Source organism: Loxodonta africana, chromosome 23 (assembly GCF_030014295.1).
Source record: "Loxodonta africana isolate mLoxAfr1 chromosome 23, mLoxAfr1.hap2, whole genome shotgun sequence".
In the NCBI taxonomy this organism is placed as follows: domain Eukaryota; kingdom Metazoa; phylum Chordata; class Mammalia; order Proboscidea; family Elephantidae; genus Loxodonta; species Loxodonta africana.
The window spans coordinates 31,709,489-31,729,403 of record NC_087364.1 but is presented as its reverse complement, the minus strand read 5'-3'; the positions used below and the strand labels follow the sequence as shown (position 1 = coordinate 31,729,403).

The 19,915-nt window shown below is 41.9% G+C and overlaps 1 long non-coding RNA gene across 1 annotated transcript; it reads left to right on the top strand.

The window, feature by feature from the left end:
* Positions 1–5,891: 5,891 nt before the first annotated feature.
* On the top strand, positions 5,892–10,748 carry LOC100658409 (uncharacterized). Its single transcript, XR_010319123.1, has 4 exons — positions 5,892–7,508; positions 7,719–7,812; positions 8,212–8,303; positions 8,390–10,748. It is a non-coding gene; the product is annotated as an uncharacterized LOC100658409 (long non-coding RNA).
* The last annotated feature ends 9,167 nt before the right edge of the window (positions 10,749–19,915 follow it).

The following is a 19,915-nucleotide window of genomic DNA, read 5'->3' as shown; positions in this document are numbered from 1 at the left end:
CCCTTCACATATAATGTGATAGCAAAGGGAAAGAGCTTACTCTAATGTCAGGGGAGGAAATGTAAGAGGCTCAGGAGCAAGGGTTGATCCAATGGAATCAGTGTGTCCTTGAGAGACAGTTGTGTCTTAAATCCAGAACGATAATCACAAGCCATATTCTTCCAAGTCATGGTAGAGTAGGCAATATTGAACTGTTCCTACTTTAGCTGGCGTAGTTCCTCATTGTCCATATGTCTTCCTCATTGTGCTCTAGGTTATTATGGTGACAGGTGATCATCCGATCACAGCTAAAGCTGTTGCCAGGAGTGTAGGTATCATTTCGGCAAACAGTGAGACAGTGGAATACATTGCAAAATGCCTCAAGATTGCTGTGGAGCAAGTTAAGAAACGGTATGTACAGAACAGCAGAAACTGAAGTTCTTACACGTGGGACCCTATTGGTGCTAAAGAGCTGTGTTATTAGGAGCAAATCATCTTTTGGCAAAACACCCTCTCAGGCTGACACTAGACTGATTTGATCTATAATTCACATATCCGTTCATTCACTCAAAACTTTACTAAGCACCTAATATGTGCCAGGCACTATAATGATGGTCATGAATTACCCCTCATGTCTAAATTTCCCAATCCAATGAAGCAGATCTGAAAACTTGTGCCCAACTTAGAGTGAGAAAAATAGAAATAAGAAGTTTATATAAAATTACTTGCCATTGATCTAGTTGTATAATCAGGACTATTAAGAACCCATTGGATTTCATGCAGTCTCCTACTGAGCATCTTGGATATTATTTTTTCAGTTGGCTTCATAATGTGCAGCTATGTAAACAGAGTCTTCACTTCTTTTATTTGGTTGGAAATAGAATGGAAGTTTCCTAAGGAGAGACTCAGTTTTTCCTTGTTTCTCCTAATTCTATTAAGCTTGTCATTCCTTTTTTCTATCCATCTACCCATTTATCCACTTATGTATTAATTCTTTTGACAAGTATTTGTTGAACGCTGACTATATACCAGGCACTGTGCTAAACACTAGAACTGTAGTAGCATACGGGAGAGACACTATCCCTGCCCTTGGGGAGCTTTCAGTCTAGCCAGGGAGACAGAAAAAAACAACTGATGTGGTGTGATGAGTATAAGGAAGGAGACATGCAGGGGACAATGGGACTGGAATTGGGAGGAGACTAAACTGGACTGTGGTGGTCAGAGGGGGCTTCCGGGATACGGTGTTGATAATTTAAAAGACTTCAAAGTCTCAAGCTAAAAATAAATATCATTGGTTTTGTTATACTTTCATGCCTGTGGAGAAAAAAGGGAAAGATCAATGAATCTCTTCTAGTTTACCCCAGCATTTATGTTCTTTAGGAATACAGAGATGCCAGATAATAAACTATTACTAAGGCAACAAATGACCAAGTAAGAAAATCAAACAGAATTGAAGTCCCTGGGCACAGCAATGGTATCAAAAGTCTAAGAATCTCCAAGGCCCCTTTGTATAAACAACATATAGAAAGCCAGATTTTGGATTTTTTGTTTATTTGTTTGGTTTTTAAAAATAATAGGATTATACGTTTTCATACAAGTCACCGCATCGAGTGGGAGAGTAAGATGGATAACTTCGTGAGCATTTTCATTTAATCACTTTATCACATCTAGCTTCATGACGGTATAATAACTGCATTTTGTCAGCTGTAGAGGGAAAGAAAACACCCTTTCCTTCTTATCTTAAATATATATGTATACATAAAAAATATATATATTTACCAGCAGTTAGGAAGGCATGTAGTTTCAGAATCAAGTGCTAGAATTCTAATATTTAGCACCAAAAGGAAAAAGCAGGACTAAAAATCTCAAAACTTGCCAGATATAAGGAAAAAGGCATTCTATGTTTTGCACCTACGACGTTTAAGCTGAGATTTGAAGGCTAAAATCTGGAGTGTTATCCAAGCAAAGGTGACCTGAAGAGATGTCCATTCCTTGCAAAGGGAGAAAGACCTTTGAAGGCCTTAGGGCAGCAGAGAACTTGGAGGTTCTCAGAAATGAGAGCTAAGAGGAGATACAGCTCAACACCACAGACTTCACTTGGCCTGGGAGGCTGCACATGGCCTTGGAGACCAAATTGGTGGTTCTGGGGTTTGTTCCAAGCACACTGGAATTTTCTGAAGAGTTTTAGCAGGGGAGTGACACAGATCTGCATAATCAGAAGTCCCTGGAACCAAACATTTATATTTCAGCAGATGATATTTTTGCTCAATGAAGACCAAATAAATTGTTCTCCCTTTATAGCACACTGCACGTAGTAGATGTTCTGTAAATCTCAAATAAACAACAAAAACAACAAAGAATTATTGCCTCTGTGTTTGGCATAAACGGAATTCTAGGACCCAAAACAAATAAACAGGGAGGATTTCCCCAACAATTTATTATGAAACATGTCAAGCATACAGCAAAGTTCAAAATATTTTACAGTGGAGAGTCATTTACCCATCACTTACGTGTTACGATTAATATTTTTTAAAAGGCAGTTTTTACCCTCTTTTTACTTGCTAAGCAAAGCATTGCCCCGAAAGTACCGCTTCCTCACCCATTCCTGTAATGAAAAGGCTGCTTGGCTATTTTTTCTTATTGTTATATGATACCAAGAAATAACTTTTTTTTTTTTATAATTTTTATTTTGCTTTAAGTGAAAGTTTACAAATCAAGGCAGTCTCTCACACAAAAACTTGTATACACCTTGCTACATACTCCCAATTGCTCTCCCCCTAATGAGACAGCCTGCTCTCTCCCTCCAATCTCTCTTTTTGTGTTCATTTCGCCAGCTTCTAACCCCCTCTACCCTCTCATCTCCCCTCCAGGCAGGAGATGCCAACGTAGTCTCAAGTGTCCACCTGATCCAAGAAGCTCATTCTTCACCAGCATCCCTCTCCAACCCAACCCAATCCAATCCAGTCCAATCCATGTCTGAAGAGTTGGCTTCGGGAATGGTTCCTGTGCTGGGCCAACAGAAGTTCTGGGAACCGTGACCAACCAGGGACCTTCCAGTCTCAGTCAGACCACTAAGTCTGGTCTTTTTATGAGAATTTGGGGTCTGCATCCCACTGCTCTCCTGCTCCCTCAGGGGTTCTCTGTTGTGTTCCCTGTCAGGGCGGTCATCGGTTGTAGCCGGGCACCATCTAATTCTTCTGATCTCAGGATGATGTAGTCTCTGGTGCATGTGGCCCTTTCTGTCTCTTGGGCTCGTAATTACCTTGTGTCTTTGGTGTTCTTCATTCCCCTTTGATCAAGGTGGGTTGAGACCAATTGATGCATCTTAGATGGCTGCTTGCTAGCGTTTAAGACCCCAGGTGCTGCTCTTCAAAGTGGGATGCAGAATGTTTTCTTAATAGATTTTATTATGCCAATTGACTTAGATGTCCCCTGAAACCATGGTTCCCAAACCCCTGCCCCTGCTACACTGGCCTTCGAAGCATTCAGTTTATTCAGGAAACTTCTTTGCTTTTGGTTTAGTCCGGTTGTGCTGACCTCCCCTGTATTGTATGCTATCTTTCCCTTCACCTAAAGCAGTTCTTATCTACTATCTAATTAGTGAATACCCATCTCCCACCCTCCCCCCTCCCCCGTCTCATAACCACAAAAGAATGTAAGACATGACTTAATTTTTGAGCCTCAGTTTACTGTCTTGAATTGGAGACCGAACTGTTCCCAATATTCATAACTGCCGTTATCTCACTTATTAGGAGCTGAGGAAATTTGGTTCCATGTAATATCAAAGTGGTTCAACCCATGTACTGCCCAAAACAGTGCTCCAGATTCAGGTCGGGACTGTGGCCTCACCTGGTCTCTCCTGGCCATTCTAGGGATGCTAAAGCTGCCGTGGTGACTGGCATGGCGCTGAAGGACATTAGTCCAGAACGGCTAGACGAGTTCCTAGCCAACCACTCGGAAATTGTCTTTGCCCGGACGTCCCCACAGCAGAAGCTGATTACTGTGGAGGGGTGTCAGAGACTGGTGAGTGAATGGCATCACAGCCAGAGGGCCCAGGGGTGCTGTCATTAGGTGGAGAAATGCCGGAACAGATTTGTGTCTCCGTCCTGGACTGGGGACTTTTGAAACCTCTCAAGAGAAAGCTCTTTGCTAGTCATTGTCCTCGCACCTCTCTGCCCTCTCACTGGGTTTATACTCCACTCTGCTCCCCTTGTACACATAAGAAAGGAAGGGTGCCAGACCCTTCCATGCCACACGTTAAAGGAGGAACCCAAACTGGTTCTCTGCACTCCATCACTAAAGCTACAGGTTTCTGACAGCAAAACATTTGGGTACGGTGGTAGGTGTTGGTCTATAAGAATTTAAAAATATAACGCACAGCACCTATCCACTTTAACCTACCACACACACTAGTTTTTATAATTTGGATACATCTTGTTTGCAGCTCGTTATTCTTGCTTCCTGGATTTCCTGTCTTTATATTTCCCCCCAAATAGGCCCTTAATTTCAGCTCCAGTAATCTTCCTAGCCTTAAGATGAAATCGAAACTATTGTATTCTTGCCAAACCTGTGGTCCCTTGCATCTGCGCAGTTAATTCTCTCACCATGTCCCCCACAGGGTACAGTGGTTGCTGTGACAGGGGATGGAGTTAACGACTCTCCAGCTCTGAAGAAGGCAGATATTGGAGTTGCCATGGGCACAGCGGGTTCTGATGCAGCCAAAAATGCAGCCGACGTGGTCTTACTGGATGACAACTTTGCATCCATAGTCACAGGGGTGGAAGAAGGTAAACGAGTTCTCTAGTGATCTTACCAAGGACTGGGGTCACCTGGGGGACTAAAAGCAAGTCCTATAAGAAGAAACTTTTTTTGCCTAGGTCGCCTGATCTTTGACAACCTAAAGAAAGGAATTGCTTATACCTTGAGCAAGAACGTGGCTCTGCTTTGCTCCTATTTGATCTACATTATTGTTGGGCTCCCCCTTCCTATTGGCACCATTGCTACTTGTTTCACCGACTTGGGCACAGACATCGTAAGTAGCACCAAAGGGAACAGTGGTCTGTAAACTTTTAAGAACAAGAAGGTGAACTAAATCAGTGCTTCTCAGGCTTCAATGCCGTGAGGCCTGAAGTTCCGTGTTTCTAACAAGTGGTCCACTGACCACTTCACTCCATATAGGTGCTTTTCAAGACATGAGTTCTTCGCCCTCCAAAAACACATGTGCAGCTGTGCCGTTGGTCATTTCAGCCCCTGTGCCTCCCTTTTCTTTTGGGAAGATGAAGCTGTCACCAAAATAGTCCCTGCAGTGCTGGGGCCCAGTGGTAAAGTGAGCACACCACAGCCCTTCCCTTTTACCTAAAAGAATCTGCGATCTGGAAGCCCTTTGCCTAAACACAGAAAGAAGTTGTGGTTCTTGTTGCTAGTTGCTTTTGAGTCTATTCTGACTCATGGCGATCCCTTTTGTGAAGAATAGAACTGTGCTCCATAAGGTTTTCAAGGCTGTTAACTTTTGGAAGCGGATCATCAGGCCTGACCTTGGAGGCACCTCTGGGTGGGTTCTAACCACCAACCTTTCATCTACGGTAAGAAGTGGCAGTTATTAAACCTCTATAAAACCAACCAACCAAACAAACCCATTGCTGTCAGGTGATTCCGACCCATAGCGACCCTAGAAGCTTTGCATTAGCCTACAGTAAGTTCCACTAAACCTTCTCCTCTTCTCGCATGTATCCGTTTAAAGATCAGGCAACTCTTTGGAAGTTACTCATATGGCTATGGTTTACACGGGTAAAAAGATAAAAAGAACACATAGCAAGCTAGATTCACAGCAACTTGCCTCATTTGTCTCCTCTGTAGTTTTAAGTAACAACCAGATAATCTCTACAATTCAGGTGGCCTAGAGATGTCTTTACCTCTGAGGGGAATTGAGAGTCCTATAATTTCCAATCAGATTATTCTCTAGGCCCTTTAAACTTGCTCATTTTTCTCCACTGCAGGCATTCTCCAAGTGTGATAGCCTCACTGGTAGCAATAGACCTCATCTGGGAACTTGTTAGAAAATGCAAATTCTCTGGCCCTCAGAATCAGAAACTCTGGACGTGGGGCCCAGTGACCTGTCTTTTACAGATCCTCCAGGTGATTCTGATGCCTGCTAAAGTTTGAGAACCAGTATTCTAGTGCATGGCATTGTGGTTTGGGGGGCATGCTAAAGGGGAGCGGGGTGGTGGGAGAAAGCCACCCCTGAGGGGAAAGTCTTTTGTAACTAGTATATTTAGAACTGCTAGTACATGACGATAATAAAAAGCAGATTGATCTTTTGAACTGGCTGTTTTAAAATTCTGTACAGACAGTGAACCTTGCACCCATAGATGGCCATCCCATATCCTGCCCCCCTACCACCACCACCTCCCACCAATCCTACCCACCTACTGCTATGCCACTGCTGTTATCAGTGTTCTATAGGTAGATTGTGGTTCAGGGCTAGGATTCACAGGCTCTCTCCCCTCTCTAGATTCCCTCCGTTGCCTTGGCTTATGAGAAAGCTGAAAGTGACATAATGGACAGGAAGCCTCGCCACGAGAAGGACAGACTGGCGAACAAGCCACTCGCCCTCTACTCTTTCCCGCACATTGGTGTGATAAGGGCATCTCTTACCTGCCGCACTAGGGTCCACCCAAGAGAATTCCCTTGAGACAGGTCACAATTGTGTTTTTTCTTTTGGGATGGGGTTGGGATGACAGGAGGGACTGACAGGAATATTATAGAACCTTACTCTCTTATTCTTTTAGGCCTCATGCAATCCCTGGGAGCTTTTGTTGTCTATTTCACTGTTTATGCACAAGCGGGGTTTAGACCCAGCACTCCCATTGGCCTCCGGGTAAAATGGGAAAATGACGATATGAATGACTTGGAAGACAGCTATGGACAAGAATGGGTAAGGGAGGGGAAAGCTCTTCCCTGAGCATCCTATTGGTTCTCCCCTCCTGTCACTGTCCTGCCCTGATAGATGCTGAAAGTTCATTTTCCTGAACTGCCTTAGTGAGACACAGAGAGTGAAACTTTTCTCAGTTATTAGGGCTTTGGCCTTTGCCAGGACTCAGCCTCATCTCTCAAATTAGATCACAAGAGCTAACCTTTTTACATTAGTTTTGCAATTGGTATGGAAGAGTGACTAGTCCAGCAACACCCACAACTGGACCAAATAAATTAGCATTCTTTCCCTACTCACCCGGTTAAAGTGGAAATCGATATGTTTCTTTCCAAGACAAAGAGGCCATCTGCTCTCAGTCTTGGTGAAGCAGGGGAGGGAATAAAGCTTTGCAGAACTGCGTTGAAATTTCCCTAGAATATTTCCTCGTGAGTCTCATGGTCTCCTCTGCCTCTGCTCTCTGACAGACGAGGTACCAGAGGCAGTACCTAGAATGGACAGGCTACACAGCCTTCTTCATTGCCATTGTGGTCCAGCAAATAGCAGGTCTGATCATCAGGAAAACCTGGAGAAACTCCATTTTCCAGCAAGGTCTCTTCAGGTATTGACAATTTCTGATCTCATGGCTTAACTCTGGGCCTGCAAGGCCAAGGGTCAAGAGGTCTGTTGATTCCAAGGGCCCAACTATGGCCTTGCCCTTAATGCACAAGGCATTAACTCTGCTGGGTGGCAGCAGTCTGCTGGGTGGCAGCATCACGATCCCATGTGAATTCAGAATCTGCTTCCTTTTGTATGTCTTGCGGCAACAAAGTCATCTGGGTAGGGATCGCCTCACAGATCATCACAGCGTTAATCCTCTCCTATGGCTTCGGGAGTGTCACAGCCCTGAACTTCACTGTGCTCTGGTGAGTTCACCTTGCAGTGGTGGTGGAAAGGAAAGAACCTGCCCCCATTCTGAGATATCACAAAGTAAATCAACATTAGACTTTTAGAGGTTTCTTTCCCCTTCCCAAGTCTTGCAAAAGAGAGAAAAGTATGAGTCGATTCTGTATTAGTCAAGAGGCTTTGACCAGTCCATTTGCCCAGAAGAGGAAATGGGTTTTCCACTTCAAAGGCAAATGATGCTTCTACCATCACAGCCCAGGTTAAATAAAAAGATTTCATCTTTATATTGTGTGATCCAATGAATTTGTTGTTATTTCCAGTAAGGCAGGGAAAATGAACCAAAGCCCTCTCCCTATTGGTTGGGGTTGAGCCTTTCCTTGGGGTGCACTGGGATTTACCTTCCTCCCTTCTGCTTCCAGGGCTCAGTATTGGTTTGCGGCTGTGTCATATGCTATTCTGATTTGGGTGTACGACGAGGTGCGAAAATTCTTCATCAGGCTTTACCCTGGAGGTAAGTAGTAATGTGATTTGTGAGGCTTTGTTTAACAACTTCAACACACTTGATTTCTAATTGACTTTTTTTTCCTACCTCTCTAGGTCATGTAGTATTAAGACCACCTTATTTCCCAATTCTCCCAACTGCACATTGGTGATGTTCTTCGGTTTTTTTGGGCCAGTAACCGGAAGATCTCTTGGGCAATGGGGACACCATCCAAATTCGTGCAAGAGAAGGAAAAAAACTGTATTAAAGTGATCCAACTGATGTTTTATATTTTTATTGAAGTTGAGATTCAACTATTTGTATATGATTTTTATCTCCATCTCCCTGTTTTAAAATAAGTGAATTTCGAGGTAACATTGCAGGGAAGAGGGCATGTTTATATGTACATAAATTTCAAGTCTTGTGTAACCCAGATATCTTCTGGGGTCTCACTGCTCCTTAAGCTCTACATAGGATTGCTCAGACCTCCATTCCACACTCTACTGAAGGTCTAAGACCTCCCTAAGATTTCTGTAAATTCCTGGGGAACTTATATTTTCATGGCCACCTTACACAAAAAAAGGCTAATTCAGCTGAAGGTTTGCAAGAGATGGAGGTGGCAGCAGGCTTATATCATAGCAACCCAGACCATCTCAAGTTTGACTCTAAGACATCCTTTTCAAAAGTCCTCAGCCATCTTGCCATGACACAGTTTTACTGGCCGCATCAGCCCTCGTCCCAACTTCTTGCCATCTCACCAGTCCTTTTAGGCTCTAATTCCTCCCATGTTACCTTCCTTCTCTCCCAGCCTCCAAATTGTCCCTCCCCCATACCTCTCACCCACCACACACCCACTGCCCTCGAGTGGATTCTGATTCATAGCGACCCTGTAGGACCAGAGTAGAACTGCCCCATAGGGTTTCCAAGGCTATAATCTTTACACAAACAGACTGCCACATCTTTCTCCCATGGAGTGGCTAGTGGGTTGGAACCGCCGACCTTTTGGTTAGCAGCCCAGTGCTTTAACCTCTCGCCACCAGGGCTACCCCTCCCCCCACCTCTAGACCTGTAATTTAGCCTTCTTCAGCTCCTCCAAAACTGAGCTCCATTCTGCATGTCCTAATTCAAAATGCTTATTGATCCAAAGGGCCTTTCATTTACTTAGATTCCACCTCAGTTAGAAAGCCATTTCTGTTTAAAAAGGAATATTTATTTCTTGTAAAACAGCTGCAAATCACTCTCCAGCAGCACTCATTTTATGTCAATCATGAACTTTCATGTTTTCACTTAAATTTATTCATGTTTTCACTTAAATTTATTCATGTGTGACACATTGACAGGCAAGAGAGCTTTCATTTTTAAATAAAAGATGTTTTGAAAAACCAGATCTAATTATGGTGTTCTAGTTTTTTTAGTTAGAGTTTTTCTTGAATGCAGAGCATAGGACACACAAAAAATAAGGCGTGATTTTAATTTTTTTTTTTTTTAACTTTTTTCTGGCAATTAACTACAGAAGGCCAGAAAATGTAGGGCCTACTTTTTGGACTCTCCCCTCACCAGTATTCCTGCTCTGTATGCTATGCCTTCTTGATGTGCCCACATTTCTGAGTCAGGGTTTCCATGGGAGTGATACATCCTCCATAAGCAACATTCTAGGGAAAGCCGTTATCACAGCCTTCCCATCTATTGCACGCCCAAAACAAATCTGATCTGATACTGATCTGATAGAACCTGAAAATTATATTTGGTTAAACTTTTCCCACTCAAATGGCCTACCCCATCACTTTTCTCCATCACAGAGATTAAGGCATATGCTCTGCTGATGGCTCCAAAATTGGTATCTCTGGAACAACGAAAGGGAGATTTAGAGCCATTGCTCTCTATCGTGGTTTTCTCGGGGGCCACATCTAGGGACATGAAATAGATAAAGGGACCATTATTGTTACTTTTGTAAATAAATTATAACGTACAGTATGTACCGTGTGTGTGTGTTTAAGTTAAAATAATGTCTCTGTCCTTGGGGGTTTTAATCTCTGTTTGTAGCCGCAATTATCTCTAGACTAATCTCGTATCAGCAGCTCCAGTGAACCGGAAACCTTTTGTAGCCATAGTTTGGACAGCTTGGTAATGGCCTTCTCATTCCAATCTTGCCAAAAAGCCTATGCTTTTTGATTTCTGTTTCCTGCCAGGCAGGCAGAGTGCTCTTGGCTGTGAGGGTCTGTAGTTCTGTCCTGCCAGAGCTGGCAGAAGAGGGTATAAATAGAGCACACCGCTTCAGGAATTAACTTGGGGCTGGATAACTTTTGTATTTTGTATAAACCTAGTCTTGCAAAAAGTTGGCACTCAGATATTTGTAAAATGAACAAATAACTAAGAAATCCCAGAAATGAGACTGGCTAATCAAAAAGCTTTACTAAGTTGTAGACAGAAAAAAGTTAAAAAAAAAAAAAAATCCCATACCAGGGCTTTTTTGAGGGCACTGTTTAACTGAACCACTGAGGCCTAGCAAAATAGCAAAGTTAATTTAAATCTGAGTGGTGTGGCAGAACTCCGAAATAGATAAAAGGTGATGGTGAATTCATGGAACTTTTTTTAAAAAAAAAAAGTTTTATTCTGATTAAAAAATTATAGCTTGGTTTAGAAAATTTCGGCTGTACCTGAATAGTAAAGAAAATTAAAATCACCCTGTGTCTCACTACCTAGTAATATCCTTAAATGAAAAAGTAGTTACTTCTTTGGGTCCTTTTACACATATTTTTAGGAAAAATTGAAACATAAAATTTTCTATGCTTTTTCATTTATTAAAAACATGATTTTAATGACTGTACAATATTCCATAGTTGAGTGATTTTACTATAGCCCCATTGTTGAGTAGTTAATTTATTTCCTACTATTCATCTTTGTATTTAAAAAAGTTCAGCCTGTCCTTAAATCTTATACCACATCTCTGATTATTTAGAATAGATTTTTCAAAATGGAATTAAGGGGTTAAGAGCATTTTCAAGGCTCTCAGTACAGAATGCCAGATTTGTATTCAGATACACTGCAACCAATTTACATTCCCACTAGCAGTGTATAAGAAGAGAATATTTATTGCATGTAGCGTATGAGAAAATTTATCAATATGATACAAAAGATCAAATATGAGATTTTTATAATCTTTTATAATTTATCTATTCATTCATTCAACAACTATGTGTGAAGTGCCTACTATTCACCAGACTGTCCAGGCCTAAGGATACAGCCAGGAACAAGACAGATTCATGGAGCTGGTATTCTCGAGGAGGAGGCAGAAAAAATCATTACAAATTGTGATAAGGATTTTGAAAGACATAACAAAGCTTATACTGGGGAAATGTAATTAAAAACAAAATCTGCTCCCAACCCAGAAAACCTGTCTTCAAAGGCAGAAGATAAGAAAACAGTTTTACTATCGAATAAAGATTAAACCAGAATGTGATGCATCAGAGATTGCAAAGACAGAAAGGAATCTGAACATTTATACAACCAAGTAGATGCAACCCATTTTACGCTTGTTCTCAAGGTAAACTAGGCCTGAAATAAGAGGACCTGACAGTACCATTTGTTTATCCTCAATTCACCTGGTTATTGGGGAAGTCATCAGTGTTTGCTGATTACCTTTATCCAAAAAGTAAATAAGCAAACTTCTCATGTCTTTATGTCAGGGTACAGCTTGAAGCCTGCTGATGTTAGGCTCTTACCCTTTAACAGAAACTGAGAGATAGGGAGGCTGTCTGCCTTACTCACTACATTTTAAGAAATGGTTCCCAAGTCCTTAAAAATTCCTGGGTTGTAAAACTAACAGCTTATTTGACCTGTTAAAAATAATCAAAACTCAAAGAAACTGAAACATAAGGTTTATTCTGAACAGTTATTCTATATGCATATAAGGAAACCATTCTGATTCCAAAAATAAAGTAAATGGCTTGAAGTAGGTTAGTTACAATGAAGCTTATAGAGAAAAGAGGAGGAAGAAGAATAGAAGATCAACCACTGGCTAATCTTAACATGGTTGATTGAACCCTGCCCTCCCCCTATTACTGTTATCAACAGTTATCAGGTCACAAGGTTGTCTCTTGCCCTCTACCCACCTGCAGCCATGATACCTTTTGATATTTAAATTGAGTAAGCCTGGTTACCAACAGGAAAGAAAAGATCAGCAACTTTGGGTGTTTAATTTTGTGTCAGGAATTTTTTGAGAGTTAATGTTTGCTTTTATGGGTAAGAAAAAAACCTAATAATCAAAGTTAGATGTCTGTTATTAATATTTCTCTTTGACAAGCCTTTGAAGAGGATTCCTCAAAAGAGGAAAAGAAAAAAAAAATTACAGGGCTTCTAAGGTAAATGCTCTGAGAAAAAGGGAGAGGAGGCTCTTTTTCCCTTTTTGCAAAAGGGAAAATTACATATATATTTTCTCTTGCACTTAATAAGTTATGATGGGGGGTGTGGTCAGGAAAGTTCTTTTTGAGGGGGTGAATGAGAAGGAGCTGCTACTATAAAGAGCAGAGAGGAGAGAATTCAGAAAGCAGGTCACATGTACAAAGCTCAGAGGAAAGAGTTGTCAAGGCAGCAACATGGAGAGCAATGGAAAAACTGGTTCAACATACAGTTGGAGAAATAGTAAGGAATCTTAGCATTTAAGGTATCATAGACTATATTAAGGAGATTGAATTTCATTAAAAACCAACGTCAATCTACTGAAGATTATTAACAAAGTCAGTGACCTGATCCAATTTACATTTTAAGATCACCTTGGCTTCTGTGTAGAGACTAGTAGGAGGGTCAGGCAAGAATGGAAACTAAGAGGCCAATTAGTAGGCAAGGGTAGCTGGGACATGGACTAGGGTGGTAGCAGTTGCTGTGAGGCCAACATATGAAGCACTTATTCCTTTTGTGCCCTCAACTGGATAAACATACTTCCACGGAGGAATGTCTTAAGGATGGTCACCTAAAAAATGGATGACTTATAAAAAAACCAAACCAAACCCAGTGCTGTCAAGTCGATTCTGACTTATAGCAACCCTATAGGATGGAGTAGAACTGGCCTGTAGCGTTTCCAAGGAGCGCCTGGCAGATTCGAACTGCCGACCCTTTGGTTAGCAGCTGTAGCACTTAACCACTACACCACCAGGGTTTCCAGATGACTTATATCTGTGTTCAAATTAGACCACTAGGAAAGACCACCAACTGCCTGGAATGAACAAGATGGGGGAAAGAGAATATATGATGCAAGTATCTTCTTGCCAGTAGACTTTTTTCTTTTAAATAATATTTTATTACATTGTTGGCAAAAGTTTGGACAGCAAATTGGGTTCCCATTTAATAATGTCTATACCTTTTTTTTTTATACAGATTGTTCAGTGACACTGGTTACAGTGTTCACAATGTGTCAACATTCTTATTATTTCTGGCCTAGTTGTTCTTTTCTCAGTAATTAGTTCCCCTGTCCCCTGCCCCTCTCCCCACCCCTTCACCTTCTCATCTTTGCTTTAGAGTAAATGTTGACTATTTGGTCTTACATAGATGATTTTTTACAAGAGCACAGCACCGATAGGTGATACCGTTTATTTATGAGCCAATCTGTTATTCAGCTGAAAGGCGGCCTCTGGGAGTAGTTTTGGTACAAAGTTTAAAGGATATTTCAGGGTGAGAGTCTAGTCTCACCCAGTCCAATAAGAATGGAATTGTTTAAGAGTTTGAGTACTGTTTGCCAGAAGACTTCTAAAATACAACAAGATACGTCTAAATTGATATATGCTGCACAGTTTAAGAGTCTCAAAAGTTGCTTCTCTATATTTACAAGAGTAATAAGGTCTCCACATTCATTCATTCTGTCATCATCATCTCCATTGTGCTTGGGGTTGCTGTGATTAGATGGCAGCTAGCAACAACTGCTTGTACACAGTACCGTGCTAAATGATGGAAGAAACACTAAGATTAATAAATGCGGTGCTTCTAACTAGATAGTAGACAAGAATTATTGTAGGTGAAGGGAAGGACAACACACAATGCAGGGGAAGTCAGTATCACTGGACTAAACCAAAAACTAAGAAGTTTTCTGAGCACAACCAAAAACTTCGAGGGACAGTGTAGCAGGGGCAGGGGTCTGGGGACCATGGTTTCAGGGGACATCTAGGTCAACTGGCATAACAAAGTGTCTTAAGAAAATGTTCTGCATCCCACTTTGGTGAGTGGTGTCTTGGGTCTTAAAAGCTAGCGAGAGGACATCTAAAATGCATCAATTGGTCCCAATGCACGTGGAGCAAAGAAGAATGAAGAACACCAAAGACGCAAGGAAAATATTAGCCCAAGAGACAAAAGGGGCCACATAAACCAGAGACTCCATCAGCCTGAGACCAGAAGAACTAGATGGTGCCCTGAAAGGGAACACAACAGAGAGTCCCTGAGGGAGCAGGAGAATAGTGAGGTGCAGAACTCAAATTCTAGTAAAAAGACCAGACTTAATGGTCTGACTAAGACTGGAGGCGCCCCAGAAGACATGGACCCTGGACTCTGTATTAACCCAGAACTAAAACCATTCTCGAAGCCAACTCTTCAAAGAATAGACTGGACTATAAAACATAAAATGATACTCATGAATAGTGTGCTTCTTAGTTCAAGTAGATACATGAAACTAAATGGGCAGCTCCTGTCCGGAGGTGAGATGAGAGGGGGATAACATCTGGTTGAATGGACATGGGAAATCCGGGGTGGAAAGGAGGAATGTGCGGTCACACTATAGGGATAGCAACTAGGGTCACATAACAATGTGTGTATAAATGTTTGTATGAGAAACTAAGTTGAGCTGTAATCTTTCATTTAAAGCACAATAAAAATAAATAAATAAAAGCAGTGCCTGTCTCAGAGTAGAAAATGATATAACAGGGAAGATAAGACATGCTTACAAATAACTGTCAATAAAGGATCTGACATAGGCAGCAACAGGTACAAATTGCTATGGATTCTCAGAGAGATTGCCCTCAGCAAGTGACACAGGGGAGCACCCCAGAGAACAAGGCACTAGACACAGTCTTGAAAAGGTAAGATTTCAATAAGCAGAGATGCACTGAAGATATACAGAAAGGAAAAGGAAAGGCCCAGAGATGCTGATTTAAGTAAATTACATTGGTGTCATGGCAACCAGTCAGCTCCATTTGTATAGCCTTTGCTGGTTGCCATGGAGTGCAAATGCTCTTTAAGGCTTGTTTCAAGTTACCAATGAGAAGTCACAGTTGAGAAAAGATACACCTAAACAGCTCTCAGGATTCTGTTTGACACTGGGTCCAGCTTACCACATGGGCCTACCTGGGGGCTACAGTGTCTGTTTATCTAACCCCGTAGAGACAGAAATAAGATTACCTGTGGGAGTGAAACTCTGACATATCGAGGCCCATAGCAGAGATATGCAGCAAGTCGCCATAAATAGTCTGTGATGTTAAAGATGTGTCTGTCAAGAAGGGACCAAGAACAGAGACAAAGAAAAGGGACAGGCCAGGAGGCTGAAGGGCTTGATCCAGCTAATTCATGCAGTTGGTATCTCTGGCAGGCCTCATTCTAATTTGAGGGTAGACATGTCAGGCTCATAATCATCACAAAGCCAAACCTACTTTCTCTAATTCCAAGCACACATCACCTTTCTGACTTCCAAGGCAGCTAGAGGAGGGAGGCCTGGGTGGGAGTATGAAGACCTCTTGCTCTGGACAGTTGTTTTCTAATGTAAGTTAATCAATTGGCAACTCATTTACATACTTCCACCTCTTATAATTACAGGAGCTAGTCAACTCCCCTAGAGATGGCTGAAGGGCCTATTGGACCACAGTGAATCCATCAGGGTATTTAGTCAACTGACTCTCACCTGACAAACCCTGGATCTACAGTGGGAAAGCATGAATTGGTTCAAGAACGCAGTGCAGTCAGTTGTGAGGGACAAATATAAGGTAAGTAGGCTGTCACCAGACCACAGAACCCTAGAATACCTAGCTCAGTAGATAATGAAGAACTATTGAAGGTTTTTGAGCAGGGCAATGAAATGATGTTGTCTGTGCATCATGGGAAGACTTACACAGTAGCATTGCAACAGACAAGGGAGCTGGAGGCAGGACCAGCTTTCTCAGTGGTTCTCAACACTGGCTATATGTAGACATCACCTGGGAAGCTTTAAAATTTTCAGGTTCCACCCAGAAGTATTAAATCAGCATCTGTAGGGGTGAGATCTGGGCAGTGGTACTTTTAAAAGTTCCCCAGGTGATTTTAATGTGGCCGCTGTCCCACTCTCATTCCTTGAGAACCAACTAAAGAGATAGATTATAGTTTTGGGGCGGGGCCAAGATGGCTGACTAGGTAGAAGCTACCTCGGATCCCTCTTGCAACAAAGACTCAGAAAAACAAGTGAATCGATGACATACATGACAATCTACGAACCCTGGCCATCAAACACAGATCTAAAGAGTTGACCTGAGTGACAGAGACTGAGAACGAACAACCACGGGGAAGCAGCCACTGTTTTCGGAGCCTGGAGCCAGCGTCCCAGTCAGGAAACCTTGGTGCCGGGCTTTGGACTGGGAGCAGGGGAGCTGAGCACGGCATCCTCAGAAGGGGCAAACACGGGATGCAGCCCTAGCCCCCAGAAGTGAACTTGGGGGAAGTCCAGCCAGTGCATGCAGGCAGCGCAGCGAAGCGACTGACAAGAGGAGAAGTCACCAGGAGGCAGTGACTGGTTTTGGAGCCTGGAGTGCGAAGTCCCAGCCGGGGAACCTTGGTCCTGGGCTTTGGACTGGGGCAGAGGAACTGACCACAGCTTCTGAGACAGCGCAAGCACAGGACATGGGCCTGACCTTCGGGGGCAATCTCTACCCAAACAGCGCACACAGTCAACACGCCCCTCGGGAGTCTCAGATAAAACAGTCATCCCAAGCAAGATAAGTAACTTTGTCTACATTCCAGGGTGCTACTCTCTTCTATTTATCTGAACCCTCCCCTCCCCTTCCCAGGCGGCTTCATTAACATTGGAATTTCCTGAGCCAGGGAGTGAACTGCGCTGAGGTTTTTCTTTTTTTTCTTTCTTTCTTTGGTCTTTTCTTAACCCATTCTCCTGGCCTGAGAGAAGCAGCTACAAAAAACCCAGGGACCAAAAATCCTTCCCTAATTGGACTAAAAACACAGAACCAGCTCCAGCCAAACATATGTGATCCACAGTCTTGGGCTTTCATCCCTTCAGGGAACAAGGTGGCTATTATAATGCAAAGGCAATCCTAATAGGGATCTGACTGTAATTGTTTTAGCGGATCACTGGGAAGACAAGCTTCCCAAGTCTGATATCTCTGCGTATTCAACAGCGCCCTCACTGACCCAAAACAGGGAACTGAGGGCTGAAGCTCCACCCAGACCACATAGCCTCCTGCCTTAGGGGTCTAAGGAGGGTGACACCTACCAATCTGTAGAGGTACTTGCATTGGGGGCCTAAGGTATAGCTGCAGAGCCCACCCACCAAAGTGCTTTAGGAAAAGAGACGCACCTACCTCACTGGCACTTGGGGGAAGCCTGTCAGCATCCTGCTCCCCCTGGACTGTGAACCCTTGCTGCTACTAGAATCTGGTGCACACAACTATCACCACTACTTCTCTAGTGGATAGGTGACAGTCTGCACCACACACTTGATAACCCGAAATCAGATTCTACTCAAGAATAGTGAATGGACTCTTAGGCATGTATATCTGGTAACATCCCAAACCAGCTGGTAATAGGACATAAGTGATTCAAGGGCTACAACAATCAAGACAGCGCAATCTAGTAGCCGATCTACGTATAATGAAAGAAAACAAAACAAGATAAGACTCAGTGAGCAAATATAGCATAAATCACTACGATATCTTAGTGATGGCTCAGAGACAGGAGTCGATATTAAACCTCATAAAGAAGCAGACCAGGATTGCTTCTACAAATCCCCAAACTAAAGAATCAAAATCTTTCCCAAATGAAGATACAATCCTGGAATTGCCAGATGCAGAATATAAAAAACTAATTTACAGAATGCTTCAAGACATCAGGGATGACTGCAGAAATGAAATAAGGCAATCTACAGAAAAAGCCAAGGAACACACTGATAAAGCAGTTGAAGAACTCAAAAAGATTATTCAAGAACATAGTGGAAAAATTAATAAGCTGCAAGAATCCATAGAGAGACAGCATTCAGAAATCCAAAAGATTAACAGTAAAATTACAGAATTAGACAACTCAATAGGAAGTCAGAGGAGCAGACTTGAGCAATTGGAATGCAGGGTGGGAAAAATGGAGGACCAGGGAATTGACACCAATATAGCTGAAGAAAAATCAGATAAAAGAATTAAAAAAAAATGAAGAAACCGTAAGAATTATGTGGGACTCTATCAAGAAGAATAACTTGCGTGTGATTGGAGAACAGGGAGGGATAATGGAAAATACAGAGAGAATAGTTGAAGATCTGCTGGCAGAAAACTTCCCTGACATCATGAAAGACGAAAGGATATCTATCCAAGATGCTCATCGAACCCCATTTAAGATTGATCCAAAAAGAAAAACACCAAGACATATTATCATCAAACTTGCCAAAACCAAAGATAAAGAGAAAATTTTAAAAGCAGCCAGGGATAAAAGAAAGGTCTCCTACAAAGGAGAATCAATAAGAATAAGTTCACACTACTCAACAGAAACCATGCAGTCAAGAAGGTAATGGGATGACATATATAGAGCACTGAAGGAGGAAAACTGCTAGCCAAGGATCATATATCCAGCAAAACTCTCTCTGAAATATGAAGGTGAAATTAAAACCTTTACAGATAAACACAAGCTTAGAGAATTTGCAAAAAAACAAACCAAAGCTACAAGAAATACTAAAGGAAATTGGTCAGAAAACCAATAATATCAGATACCAGCACAACACAAGGTCACAGAACATAACATCTTAATATCAACTCAAATAGAGAAATCACAAAAACAAATTAAGATTAATTTTGAACAGAAAAAAACGCTCAAAACAGGGAATCATTGAAGTCAATATGTAAAAGATCACAATAATCAAAAAGAGGGACTAAATACAGGTGGCATAGAACTGCCATATGGAGAGGGATACAAGGCGATATGGGACAATACGAGTTAGGTTCATACTTAGAAAAATAGGGGTAAATATTAAGGTAACCACAAAGAGGTATAACAACTCCATAACTCAAAATAAAAACCAAGAAAAACATAACGACTCAGCAAACATAAAGTCAAATACTATGAAAATGAGGGACACACAATTTACAATGAAAAACATCTCAGCACAAAAAAGTAAGTGGAAAAAAGAAATTGTCAACAACACATATAAAAAGGCATCAAAATGACAACACTGAACACATACTTATGTACAATTATGCTGAATGTAAATGGACTAAACGCACCAATAAAGAGACAGAGTCTCAGACTGGATAAAGAAACACGATCTGTCTATATGCTGCCTACAAGAGACACACCTTAGACTGAGAGACACAAACAAACTAAAACTCAAAGGATGGAAAAAAATATATCAAGCAAACAGCAAGCAGAAAAGAGTAGGAGTAGCAATATTAATTTCTGACAAAATAGACTTTAGACTTAAATCCACC